This window comes from Cajanus cajan, chromosome 4 (assembly GCF_000230855.2).
Source record: "Cajanus cajan strain Asha chromosome 4, NIPB_CcT2T_4, whole genome shotgun sequence".
Taxonomy (NCBI): Eukaryota; Viridiplantae; Streptophyta; class Magnoliopsida; order Fabales; family Fabaceae; genus Cajanus; species Cajanus cajan.
Genome location: NC_138520.1, coordinates 33,804,508 through 33,816,761, shown reverse-complemented (window position 1 = coordinate 33,816,761; position 12,254 = coordinate 33,804,508). Strand labels below are relative to the sequence as shown.

At 41.1% G+C, this 12,254-nt stretch overlaps 1 pseudogene; it reads right to left on the bottom strand.

The window, feature by feature from the left end:
• LOC114915660 (uncharacterized protein At5g03900, chloroplastic-like) overlaps nt 1-12,254 on the bottom strand; it is a 90,619-nt pseudogene that overhangs the window by 32,096 nt on the left and 46,269 nt on the right.

Here is a 12,254-nt window from a genome sequence, read left to right as displayed (position 1 = left end):
ACGTGAGCAAGAATCCTCTACCGCAGCAGGAGTAGAGAGAAGGGCAAGCCATGATAGGGCCCCTCCACATTTTTCTTTTAGGGACTCATGATCAGTACCCGAGATCATGAGGACCTTTTCATGTAAATAAAGGGTTTTGTACAGTTTTACACTCATATATCAATAAAAAGGCATTTTTCACACATTATTCTCTCATTTTGTTCTATTCTCTCTCTCTCATAAATATTAATAAATTCTAAACCTAAACAGAACCAATAAATAATTATGTCTGTGATTGCTCGCTCTGACCGGGATCCGAAAGCCGAGGGTGAATGGGTTGAGTTGGACAGTGATGAGGAGACCATCTCTCCGGATCTGCAAAGATTGCTAGATCAAGAAGCTCGTCTACTCCAACCAAATCAAGAAGAATTGGAGACCGTGAATTTGGGGCAGGGTCAAGAATTGAAAGAGGTCAACATTGGGACCCGTATCAGTGATGGAATAAAAACGCAATTAATTCAATTATTGAGGGAATACAAGGACGTATTTGCATGGTCGTACCATGATATGCCCGGGTTGGACTCCAACATTGTCGAACACAAGTTGCCCTTAAAAGAGGGGTTTCGACCTATTAAGCAAAAGCTTCGACGAATCAAGCCCGAGTGGTCGTTAAAGATTAAGGAGGAGGTAGAAAAACAATTGGACGCGGGATTCTTGGTTGTATCCCAGTATCCCGAATGGCTGGCTAACATTGTGCCAGTCGTCAAAAAGAATGGGAAGGTTAGAGTGTGTGTTGATTATAGGGATTTGAATCGTGCCAGTCCAAAGGACGATTTTCCCTTGCCCCACATCGATACACTTGTGGATCACACCGCCACAAACACACTCTATTCCTTTATGGATGGATACTCGGGGTATAATCAAATCAAGATGAATATAGAAGACCGCGAGAAAACTTCTTTCATTACACCCTGGGGAACTTTCTGCTACAGGGTGATGCCTTTCGGACTTAAAAATGCGGGGGCCACCTACCAACGAGCGATGGTGACTCTATTCCACGATATGATCCACAAAGAAATTGAAGTATACGTGGATGACATGATCGCAAAGTCAAAAGACGAAATGGACCACATCCAATATTTGAGAAAATTATTCAATCGGCTTCGTAAGTATCAGCTTAAGCTAAACCCGGCTAAGTGTACTTTCGGAGTTCGGTCGGGTAAGCTTCTTGGGTTCATCGTCAGTGAAAAAGGCATAGAGGTGGACCCCGATAAAATAAAGGCAATAATGGAAATGCCTCCTCCTAAAACTGAGAAAGAAATTAGAGGATTCCTCGGCAGGGTGAACTACGTCGCAAGGTTCATCGCACAGTTGACTGACACGTGCAAACCAATATTCAAGCTGTTGCGCAAGAATCATTCCGAAACTTGGGACGAGAATTGTCAACGAGCTTTTGACAAAATCAAACAGTGCTTGGCCAATCCACCAGTATTGGTGCCACCTGTCGAGGGAAGGCCATTAATCCTCTATCTAACAGTGCTTGATGAGTCCATGGGAGCCGTGCTAGGGCAACAGGACGAAACTGGAAAGAAAGAACAAGCCATCTACTACCTGAGCAAAAAGTTCCTTGATTATGAAACCCGCTACACGCCATTAGAAAAGACTTGCTGTGCGTTAGCGTGGGCAACACAAAGGCTCAGGCAGTACATGATAAGGCATACTACTTGGTTGGTTTCCAAAATGGACCCAATTAAGTACGTGTTCGACAAACCAATAATCACTGGGAAGATTGCCCGATGGCAAGTGCAATTATCAGAATTTGACATCATACATGTCACACAAAAGGCCATCAAGGGTAGTACCTTAGCTGATTACCTAGCACACGGGCCGACCAATGACTATCAATCCCTTCAGGACGATTTCCCCGATGAACATATAATGAGTATACAACATGAAGATCCTAAGGACGATGCGTGGACCATGTATTTTGATGGAGCCTCCAACATGCTTGGACAGGGGATTGGAACAGTATTAATCTCCCCACAAGGAAAGCATATCCCTCTAACAGCAAGACTCAATTTCGACTGTACAAATAATATGGCCGAATACGAGGCTTGCGCGTTAGGAATCCAAGCGGCTATCAATAATGGTATCCTCAAACTCAAAGTATTTGGAGATTCGGCTTTAGTCATCCATCAGCTACGAGGAGACTGGGAAGTCCGAAATCCTAAACTGATACCATATGTTGAGCATATCAAAGATTTGACACAATTCTTCCAAAGTGTCATCTTTGAATACATTCCAAGGGAGGAGAATCAGTTCGCTGACGCCCTTGCTACACTATCATCGATGTTCGCCTTGGATAAGGAGCATGAAATGCCCATCATCAATATCCGGCGGCACGATAAGCAAGCGTTTTGCCTACTGATAGATGAAACTGTTGACGATCATCCATGGTTCCATGACATCAAACAATATCTGTCAAAAGGGGAATATCCTGATATGGCCAGCGATAATGATAAAAAGCATATCCGAAGAAGGGCCATGGGATTTCTGTTGATTGGAGAAACCCTCTACAAAAAGAATTATGACTCGGTCTTGTTGAGATGTATAGACCAAGTCGAAGCTCAAAATGTAATCAAAGAAATACATGAGGGGGTTTTTGGTACCCATATTCCCGGGCCTGCAATGGCTAAGAAAATCCTCAGAGCAGGATATTATTGGTCGACCATTGAAAAGGATTGTTACCAATACGTCCGGAAATGCCACAAGTGTCAAGCATATGCCGACAATATTCATGTCCCACCAACGCCACTCAATGTTCTGGCTTCACCATGGCCATTTGCAATGTGGGGCATGGATGTTATTGGACCCATCGAGCCAAAGGCATCCAATGGACATAGGTTCATCCTTGTGGCCATTGACTATTTCACCAAATGGGTAGAAGCGGCATCGTATGCTCATGTGACCCGAAAGGTGGTAACATCCTTCATCAGAAAAAATATCATATGCAGATACGGTATTCCCGAAAAAATCATCACTGATAATGGATCCAATTTGAACAATAAGATGGTGGAAGAGTTGTGCAAAGAGTTCAAAATCCAGCACCATAACTCTTCCCCATATCGACCAAAGATGAATGGGGCAGTCGAGGCAGCCAATAAGAATATCAAGAAGATAGTACAAAAGATGGTTGTCTCATTCAAAGACTGGCATGAGATGCTACCCTTCGCTCTCCATGGTTATAGGACTTCAGTACGTACATCCACAGGAGCTACTCCATTCTCCCTTGTTTATGGAATGGAGGCAGTTCTGCCGGTTGAAGTCGAGATACCGTCTCTGAGAGTAATCATGGAAGCAAAACTTTCCGAGGCAGAATGGGTTCAAAGTCGATACAACCAATTGAACCTTATCGAAGAAAAACGACTGAACGCCATATGCCACGGTCAAGCCTATCAAAGGAAGATCAAAAAGGCTTTCGACAAAAAAGTCCATCCTCGAATCTACCATGAGGGAGAGCTGGTGATGAAGAAATTGCTACCAGCTCAAAAGGACAAAATCGGAAAGTGGGCCCCAAATTACGAAGGACCATATGTGGTGAAACGAGCTTTCTCCGGAGGAGCATTGATTCTCACAGACATGGATGGAGAAGAACTTCGATACCCAGTCAACGCTGACGTGGTAAAGAAGTATTATGCTTGAAGACGTTGCTTGCATCAGCCCGCTAGGATGAAAACCCAAAAAGGGCATCCTAGGCAAAAGTTAGGGCAAGACAAAAAGCCCGCCAGTACAAGGGTACTAGGCAAAACAAAGGCAAAATTATCCCCGCTAGGACATGTCCTAGGCAAAAATTAGGGGCAAAAGAATAAGATATAAAAACAAAGCAAGCAACGATCACTTGAACCGAAAACCGAAAGGCGGTTCAAGTGATAATCTTCTAGAAGCAAGCGTCTTGCAGTATCTACACTCCTGGCTTAGGCATCTCACCCAAAACGATTAGGGGAACGAGAAAAGCAACAATTACAGATATAATTGTTTAAGCCAAAAATGTATAGCCTACCTTGGCCAGCCATTCTTCAGAAATTCCTCTTGTAAATCTTTCTGTATGAACATTTGTGAATATCAATAAAATATCCATTTGTTTCTTTTCTCTCTTGACCATGTGATTATGCCTTTAAATTGATGTTTCTAAAAATTGTACGAAACTCTTAATAATCGGCCAATAAAAGAAAATTGGAGGGGTTCCCGTAAAATCCATAATCTCCTGCATAAAGGCTCACAAAAATACTCCCTCGCGTCAATGACAGAAAGTCCTCCAAGAAGAAGAGGATAGGGAGAGCCACTCACTTTTCTAAATAAATGAACAAAAATAAAAATTGTATTACATTTGTGCATCACACACATGAGTTGCACATTCCAAGACCTTATCATGAGGCAACTGCATAAAATAGAAAAATAGAAAATTGCTTGTGTATGACAGCAGCAAGCAAAATACAAAGATTCAGAAAATCAGCAGCATCATACAGAATAATTGAGCCTGGAGAGGCTTGCCGAAAGAATACTCTCAAAATAACTGAGCCTGGAGAGGCTCGCCGAAACAATACTCCTCATCCCCCACATCTCAAAATAATTGAGCCTGGAGAGGCTCGCAGAAATAATACTCCCCAGAGAAACCTCAACTCACGCTCTTGGACTCAAAATCCCCAGCAAGAGCTATCAAAACAAGATCGACGACATTCCCAATGGAAGTACGATCACCCAAGCAGAATATCCAAGTCAAAGGACTTAAACTTCCTCAGTGAAGATAGCTCTCCAACTCGAGTGTCGAGTGAGGCTAAGCCTGTAGAGGCTTCCTAAATAATACTCTGGGATACATAAGATCCCCAAATCCCCAGTCGCCTACTCAAGAGGCATCCCTGCAGAAGGAGAAGAAAATAAAAATCAATGATCATTCCCCAAGTGGAATCTGGCTCTCAGCCAATCATTGAACGACAAGCTGATATGCCTAACAGAAGAGGCTAATCAAAATCAACGACAATATCCCCCAGTGGATAACAGCCTACACAGAGGCAGCAAAATCAGAAAACCAAAAGAGACACCCGAACAAGGATAACCGGGATACTCCACCAACGTCGAAAGGACGTCAGCCAATCATAAGGCACCGCTCACATCAGAAAGAGCATCTTTGTGTCTATACCCCAAGGAGTCAGAAATTCCTCAAGGGTACCAACAATGCAATGCAAGTTGGGGCACAGGAACCTGTGAATGACTGCACATCCCCTAGACGGATCCCTGCGTTATCCAGCCCTTAGTGGCACAAAATCAAAAAACAACCGTCGAAGCAGCATCGTGGACTGTGGAGACAAAATCATCACGAATCCCTGGAAAGGAGATATTCACGCTACCCTGTCGTCACAAACACGGAGGTATGCAGCTTCCGGCTCGGACAATGAGCGAAGCTATCTCTGAAAAAGGGTACTCACCGCCTACCGTCGTCACAAAGGTGTTTAGCTTCCGGCTCGAACAAAGAGTGAAGTTAAGCCTGGAGAGACGGTACTTACAGCTTCCAGCTTGGGCAACAAGCAAAGCAAGGCCTGGAGAGGCAAAACTCACACTGCTTACCGTTGTCACAAGGGTACTTAGCTTCCGGCTCGAACAAAGAGTGAAGTTAAGCCTGGAGAGACGGTACTCACAGCTTCCAGCTTGGGCAACAAGCAAAGCAAGGCCTGGAGAGGCAAAACTCATACTGCTCACCGTCGTCACAAGGGTACTTAGCTTCCGGCTCGAACAAAGAGTGAAGTTAAGCCTGGAGAGACGGTACTCACAGCTTCCAGCTTGGGCAACAAGCAAAGCAAGGCCTGGAGAGGCAAAACTCACACTGCTCACTGTCGTCCCAAAGGTGCTTGGTTTCCGGCTCGAACAAAGAGCGAGACTAAGCCTGGAGAGGCGAAACTCGCACTGCTCACCGTCGTCACAAGGATACTTAGCTTCCGGCTCGAACAAAGAGTGAAGCTAAGCCTGGAGAGGCGGTACTCAACCATCAGCGTCATCAGAGGCGCGTTGATGTCCAACTTCCGGCTCGGGCGTCGAGTGAAGTTGACCTTGGAGAAGGTAAACTCAGCTACCGAGGATGTCAAAAGCGCCGAGGTATGCACCCACCTGGAGAGGCTACTCAACATTTTTCCACCGGAAGACGCTACAAGTCAGAAGGTCGGCACAATACCCGGACTATTGGGTCAACTCCTTTACTTGTCAGCCGATACACCAAAAGGCCGTCCGACTAAGTAAAGGGGGGGCAGCTGTAGACCCCTAAAATTGTCCGGGTCGGAAATAAAAGCTTGAAGATTCTCGAAGACTGAAGGATAACCAGCCAGAAGGACTCCTGGAAAGCCCTAGGAGGGTTCTCTGTAGGTCTAGAGGTCTTAGAATAGCTAAAAAATAAGGAAGTGGAGGGAAAAAGCCCAATACGGCCGTACTGAACTCAATACGGCCGTATTGAAGCTTCAATACGGTCATACTGAAGTCAGTACGACCGTATTGACACTTCAATACGACCGCTGCGAACTCAATACGGGCGTATTGAAATTTCTGACTTTCAATACGACCGTATTGAACCCCAATACGACCGTATTGAAGTTCAAAAATTTCAATACGGCCGTATTGGCCCTATAGGCCGTACTGCGCCTATTCCCTATAAATATGACGTCAATTGGACGTCATTCCACACTTTTTCACTCAGTTTTGACTCCCTCCTTGAGTATTCTGGGGTTTTTGAGCAGTGTTCTGCCCTAGAAATCTCTCTGGGAGTCGATCCGACGAAGTTCTGGAATTCCGAGCACTTAGCTTGGAGATCCGAACCTAGTCGAGGGGAAATCTCTTTGATTCCCTTAGTTAAAATTTTGTTCTAGGAGAGCGAGGAGCGGGCTTGTAGAGCGAGGGAACGCCAAAACGCTTCCCAGTTCATTTTTTATAAAAAGCACGCTTCAAGAGGTTTCCCTTCAATCCTTCCTTTTACTGCTTTCTGTGTGCATATTTAAACTGTCATCATGTAGATAGTCAAATCATAATTGTTTAGAATAAATAGGGGTAATTTAGTAATTTTACGCTGTTATTTTAGAAAATAATCTGTCATAGGGAACCCGAAAGGGGCGCTGTGGGGTGCTAACACCTTCCCCACGCGTAACCGACTCCCTTACCCAACTCTGGTTGTAGTGGCCAAAGTTGATTTTTAAATCAATTGCCTTATCCCTTTTTCCAATGTTTTGAGTAAAACATTGGTGGCGACTCCACGAACCCTCCTTTCATGAAAACCACTAATCCATGGAGGGTCCCGCTTGGGATTAATATGGATTAGTGAGCCTTTTAATAAAAATTGCTCGTTTGACGAGGTCTCAGTTTGAGAATAAGTCATTCTAGCAATCCACTATTTTTTAAACAAAATAAACGAGTCCAACCATCCTTCGCGAATGCCGAAAGCCCGTTCGGGCCGGTGGCGACATTTTTTTGTTTTCTTTTTCTTGATCATGTTTGGTCTTCATTTGTACTTGATCCTCTACTACTTGTGAAGGTGTAAGAGGATGAAGTACAAACTTTTTACCCTTATGAGTGAAAGTTATCTTGTTAGAGAAGCCATCATGATGTGTTTGTTTATCAAATTGTCATGGCCTTCCCAACAAAATATGACAAGCTTCCATGGAAACTACATCACATTTAACTTTATCTTGATAGTTCCCAATGGAAAACTCTACTTCCACTTGTTGGTTAACCACCATGTCCCCATCATCATTGAGCCAATGAAGTTGATAAGGTTTTGGATGGGGTGTGGTAGTTAATCCCAACTTTTCAATCATCCTAGTGCTACAACAATTGCACTAAGATCCACTATCCACAATTAGAGAACAAGCTTTATTTGAAATATTACACCTTGTGTGGAAAATGTTCTCTCTTCGGGATTGTGTATCACTAGATTGGTTATTGAGGACCCTTCTCATCATAAGAAGTTCACCATTGTAAGGGTAAGTGACCTCACATTGTTCTTCCTCACTTGCTTCCTCTTTATCTTCACTTGAAGATGAAGAAGTAGTAGCTTCATCTTGGCTACTATAAATGTCTTGGCCCCTTAATATCATGACCTTCTTGTTAGGGCATTGAGAAGCAATATGGCCTCTCCCAAGACATTTAAAACACTTTATCTCACTAGACTTGGTGCTAGCGTGTGAGGTGTATTTTTTTTCTCTTTCTTTTTCCTTACCTTTGTCTAGGTTTTTGGAGGAATCAAAAGTGTTTTTCTTTTCAAAATTTTTACCTTCCCTCTTGTAGTCTTTCTTGGAATAAGAAGATGAAAATGAACTTTCTTTCTTGAAACTTTTTCTCAAAACTTGTTGTTCAACCTTGATACAAAGTTGAACCAAATCATTTAAATCTCTGTATGGTAAAAGCTCAACTTTATCTCTTATTTCCAAATTAAGACCACTCAAAAACCTAGAAATGGTAATGTCTTCCTCTTCTCTAATTCCAGCCCTCATCAAATATAACTTCATTGTTTGTCTATATTCCTCAACACTCATGTTTCTTTGATGGAGTCTTTGGAGCTTATTCATAAGCTCCCTAGTATAATATGAGAGTATGTGTCTCCTACTTAAGGCACTCCTTAACTTATTCCAATACTGAATTGGAGGATCATTATGAAGACGCCTATCCCTAACAAGGGATGTCCACCAATACATGGCGTGGCTTTGAAAACTTAGGGTAGCAAGAGACACTTTTCTATCTTCACACACTTGATGGCAAGTGAAGATTTGTTCAACCTTCATTTCCCAATCAAGGTACCCCCCCTCCACATCATCTTTTCCATGTAAATAAGGGAGTTGGGTTCCCTATTTTTGGGGGTCCTATGAGTTCTTCTAGGAGATGGTTGATAATGATCTCCTAAAGCTAGGCTATCATCATGCATAGACTCTCCTAGGGCTGAACTATGGAATTGAGAACTACTATGTCTACTTCGGTGCTTGTTGTGTAGATTTTCTTCCTTTTGCTTTAATATCCAAATTTCCTCCTCTAAGAGTGCAAGTTGGGCCTCTCTTTCAATTTTCTCTTTAAGTCTTTGTTTGGCCTCTTGCTCTCTCCAAAGTTTTAGTGATTTCAATTCATGTGCCACCTTTGAAAGATCTTTGTAGGCACTTGAATCAGTATCACTTTGATGAGGAGAATATTCTTCCATTATAGGCGAAAGTTTTTCTTTAATAAAAGACTTTTTGAAAGCAATTTTTGAAGGTTTAGACTAAGTACTTGGAAGACTAAGTATACAAATTAAACTTTGGAGGGAGATGAACTACTAAGAGCCACTTAATAACCAAGCCTCTTCAAGTAAAAATTATTAATCCCCTTGTAATTAATCTTCACCTAAAATCATTTTTAATGAAAATATTTTTGTTGTTTTGATGTAGTGACTTATCTAGACGAACAAGTAATTAAAGACAAAGTAAATGGCAGAATTTTAAAGCTAAGTAAACGGATTCCTAAGGTGAAAGCTTGATAGGTACCAAAGACCTTCAAGGACCACTTTCACCAAGTCTAACGCAATTAAGGTTCTATGGAGAGATGGTTGTGTACCAAAGACACTTCCAAGACACTCCAAATGGCCAATTACAATTAATGAACAAATGCTAAAACAGAAAATGAATTCAAAGTGGCTTAGCAATTAAAATAAAACAGCCACCGAAACTAGTGAGGGAATTAGAGACTGATTTTGTAAGGGAAACAAATTTTGTGACGGAAATTCCGTCTCTAATTCTGTCTCTAGTACTCTTTTTTTTATAAAAAAAAAATAACACAATTTTGAATGTTTCTTCCAAGTTGAAGTCCACAGATTTGAAGGAGATGCAGCAGCCAAAAATCCAGGTGTTTGAAGTGTTTGATGGTTTTGCTTTGTAACTAGCCAAAAGTCCCCTCCACTTGTCACCTTTCCACAAATCTTTCTTAGTTCTCTTTTGATGACCCTTGTAGAACTAGCTTCTAAAGAAATGTGTTAGATCAACACTAGGCCACACTTAGAGTTCAATTTCAAGCACAAACAATCAAGACATTTTAGTGAACTCAAAGACAGGGAATAGAGTTGAAGAGATAGATGATCAATGATGACAATAAGGCTAGCTCAAGAAAGAATTCTCCTAGATAGGTTCTAGATTTAGAATTACAAATCAAAATAAACTCAAGGAGTAAGGCTAAAAAATCATCTCACATATTTCATGCCACACATTTAAACCGAGAAGCATTCAAATACAATTCAATCTCCTTTTGGCTTTTGCTTGAAATTATGTATGTATTTTTTTTAATCAAAGTTCTTTTTGAATTTTTCTTTTGATTTTGATTTGATTCTTTTTTTTATATATATATCATTTTCTTTTTAGGAGATGCCTTTTTTTTTCTTTTCTTTTGAATTTTGAAATCATAACTCTCGGTCATTCTTAATATTGCACCAAAACCGGTTTGAACAAATTGAAACAAATGAGATGCAAATTATGCTGAAATGAAAAATCACTAGATCATGTTTTTCTCATTTGTTTTTACTCCCACCACATGTCACAGTTTTCGTTCCCAAAATTTGAATTCAAATTTTCAATCAAATTTCCAGCAACTAGTTTTCTTACACTTTCAAAGATTCATCACGGAATTTCAAAAGAAAATTTAGGAGACAAGTTGACACAAAGGAAACTTAAATCTAAGAGAATTACTAATGAACTAATAGCAATTCATGAACTCAATTTAAAATCAAAAATAGGAAGCACTACCAAACTTAATGGATTCGGCCAAGTCCAATATGCAATTCAAATGATACAAAATTAAAAGTAAAACAAGCATAGCTAGGGAATTATGACATACAAATGACTAAACATGACACTAGACATATGGATTCAAAAATTTAAAAGACTCAAACAAGCATATGACCGAAAATTTTAATCAAGACTCAAAGAAAGAAGAAACACATAAGCTGAATTCCTAAGGCACATTTAGAAGCATGATTCATAGGATAACAATAAGATCAAAAGCATTTATGAATCATAGAAGCAACCGAAACTAGATCTCTCAATTTTAAGTCACAAGAAATTAGATCTAGAAAAGGAGACTTCAATCAAGGCAAAATGACACAAAAATTTGAACGGACCACAAAACAACCAATCACCAAAAGATGGAGGACTTGTCTCTTGATGATCCGGCTCTAGATACCACTTGATGGAACCTTCAAGTGAGAAAGCTCCATGAATGCTTCAAAAACTTCTCCTCGGTTCCTTGTGGTTGATGCAAGGAGTAGAAAGCAATGAAGAGAAGCAAGTGTAGCCGAGAGTGAGCTTCCAATTCCTATTAGAAGCAAAGCTAACCTAGCTCTACAAAGAGAGAAGCTCAAGTAGAGAAGGAGAAAGGATCATAGAGGTGACTTTCGGTGGGAGAGAATTTGCAAGAATGAATTCTCATATATTTCCAAGAGTGACTACAAATCCGGCCAAGGTGAACTTATAGGGAAGAAAGTGTAGTGAGCAAGTTTGGCTTGACCCAAGGTTAAGTTAAACCATACCATGGTTTAACTAACCTTAGGCGCCAAAATTTGAATGTTTAAATTCAAATTTTGGTGCCAAATCCGGTCACCACCATGTGTGCCTCACATCTACATGTAATTTGGTATTCATTTAGGAATCATTTCGGTCACACTATGTGCATCTGTGCATATGGCCGAAATGCCTACTAAATGGAATACTAATTACATGCAAATTGAAATGCACATGCTAACCTAAATTAACCCTAAATTCACATGGTAATGAAATGAAATTCCTAATCTAGGTGGCCAAAATACAAGGCCCAAAAACACAATACAAACCCAAAGGCCCAAACCTATACTACAACCTATTCTACTTGGGCTTGAGTTAAAGCCCAACTAAAGAGTACTATGGGATTCTCTTGAGCATTGGCCCATTCTTCATGCATCCTCTTGGCCATAGCCCTAGTAGTTGGGCCTTTGGCCCATGGGCCTCCATCAATGTGGGAGCAGTAGAAGTCCTCATCCGATGGGAGCATATTCCTTCTTGTGAGCATTCATGGGAACAAGGTTATCGATGGAGGATAACGGTCTATGGCGGTGAGGCTAAAAATCCTTTATAACTCTATGGCGGATGCCATGGCGGCCTATGGCAGACGTCATGGCGGCCAAAAAAAAATAATAAAAAAGTATTTATATATATTATATACAAAGAAAACAGAAAAAAAAAATAACAAGCAACAAA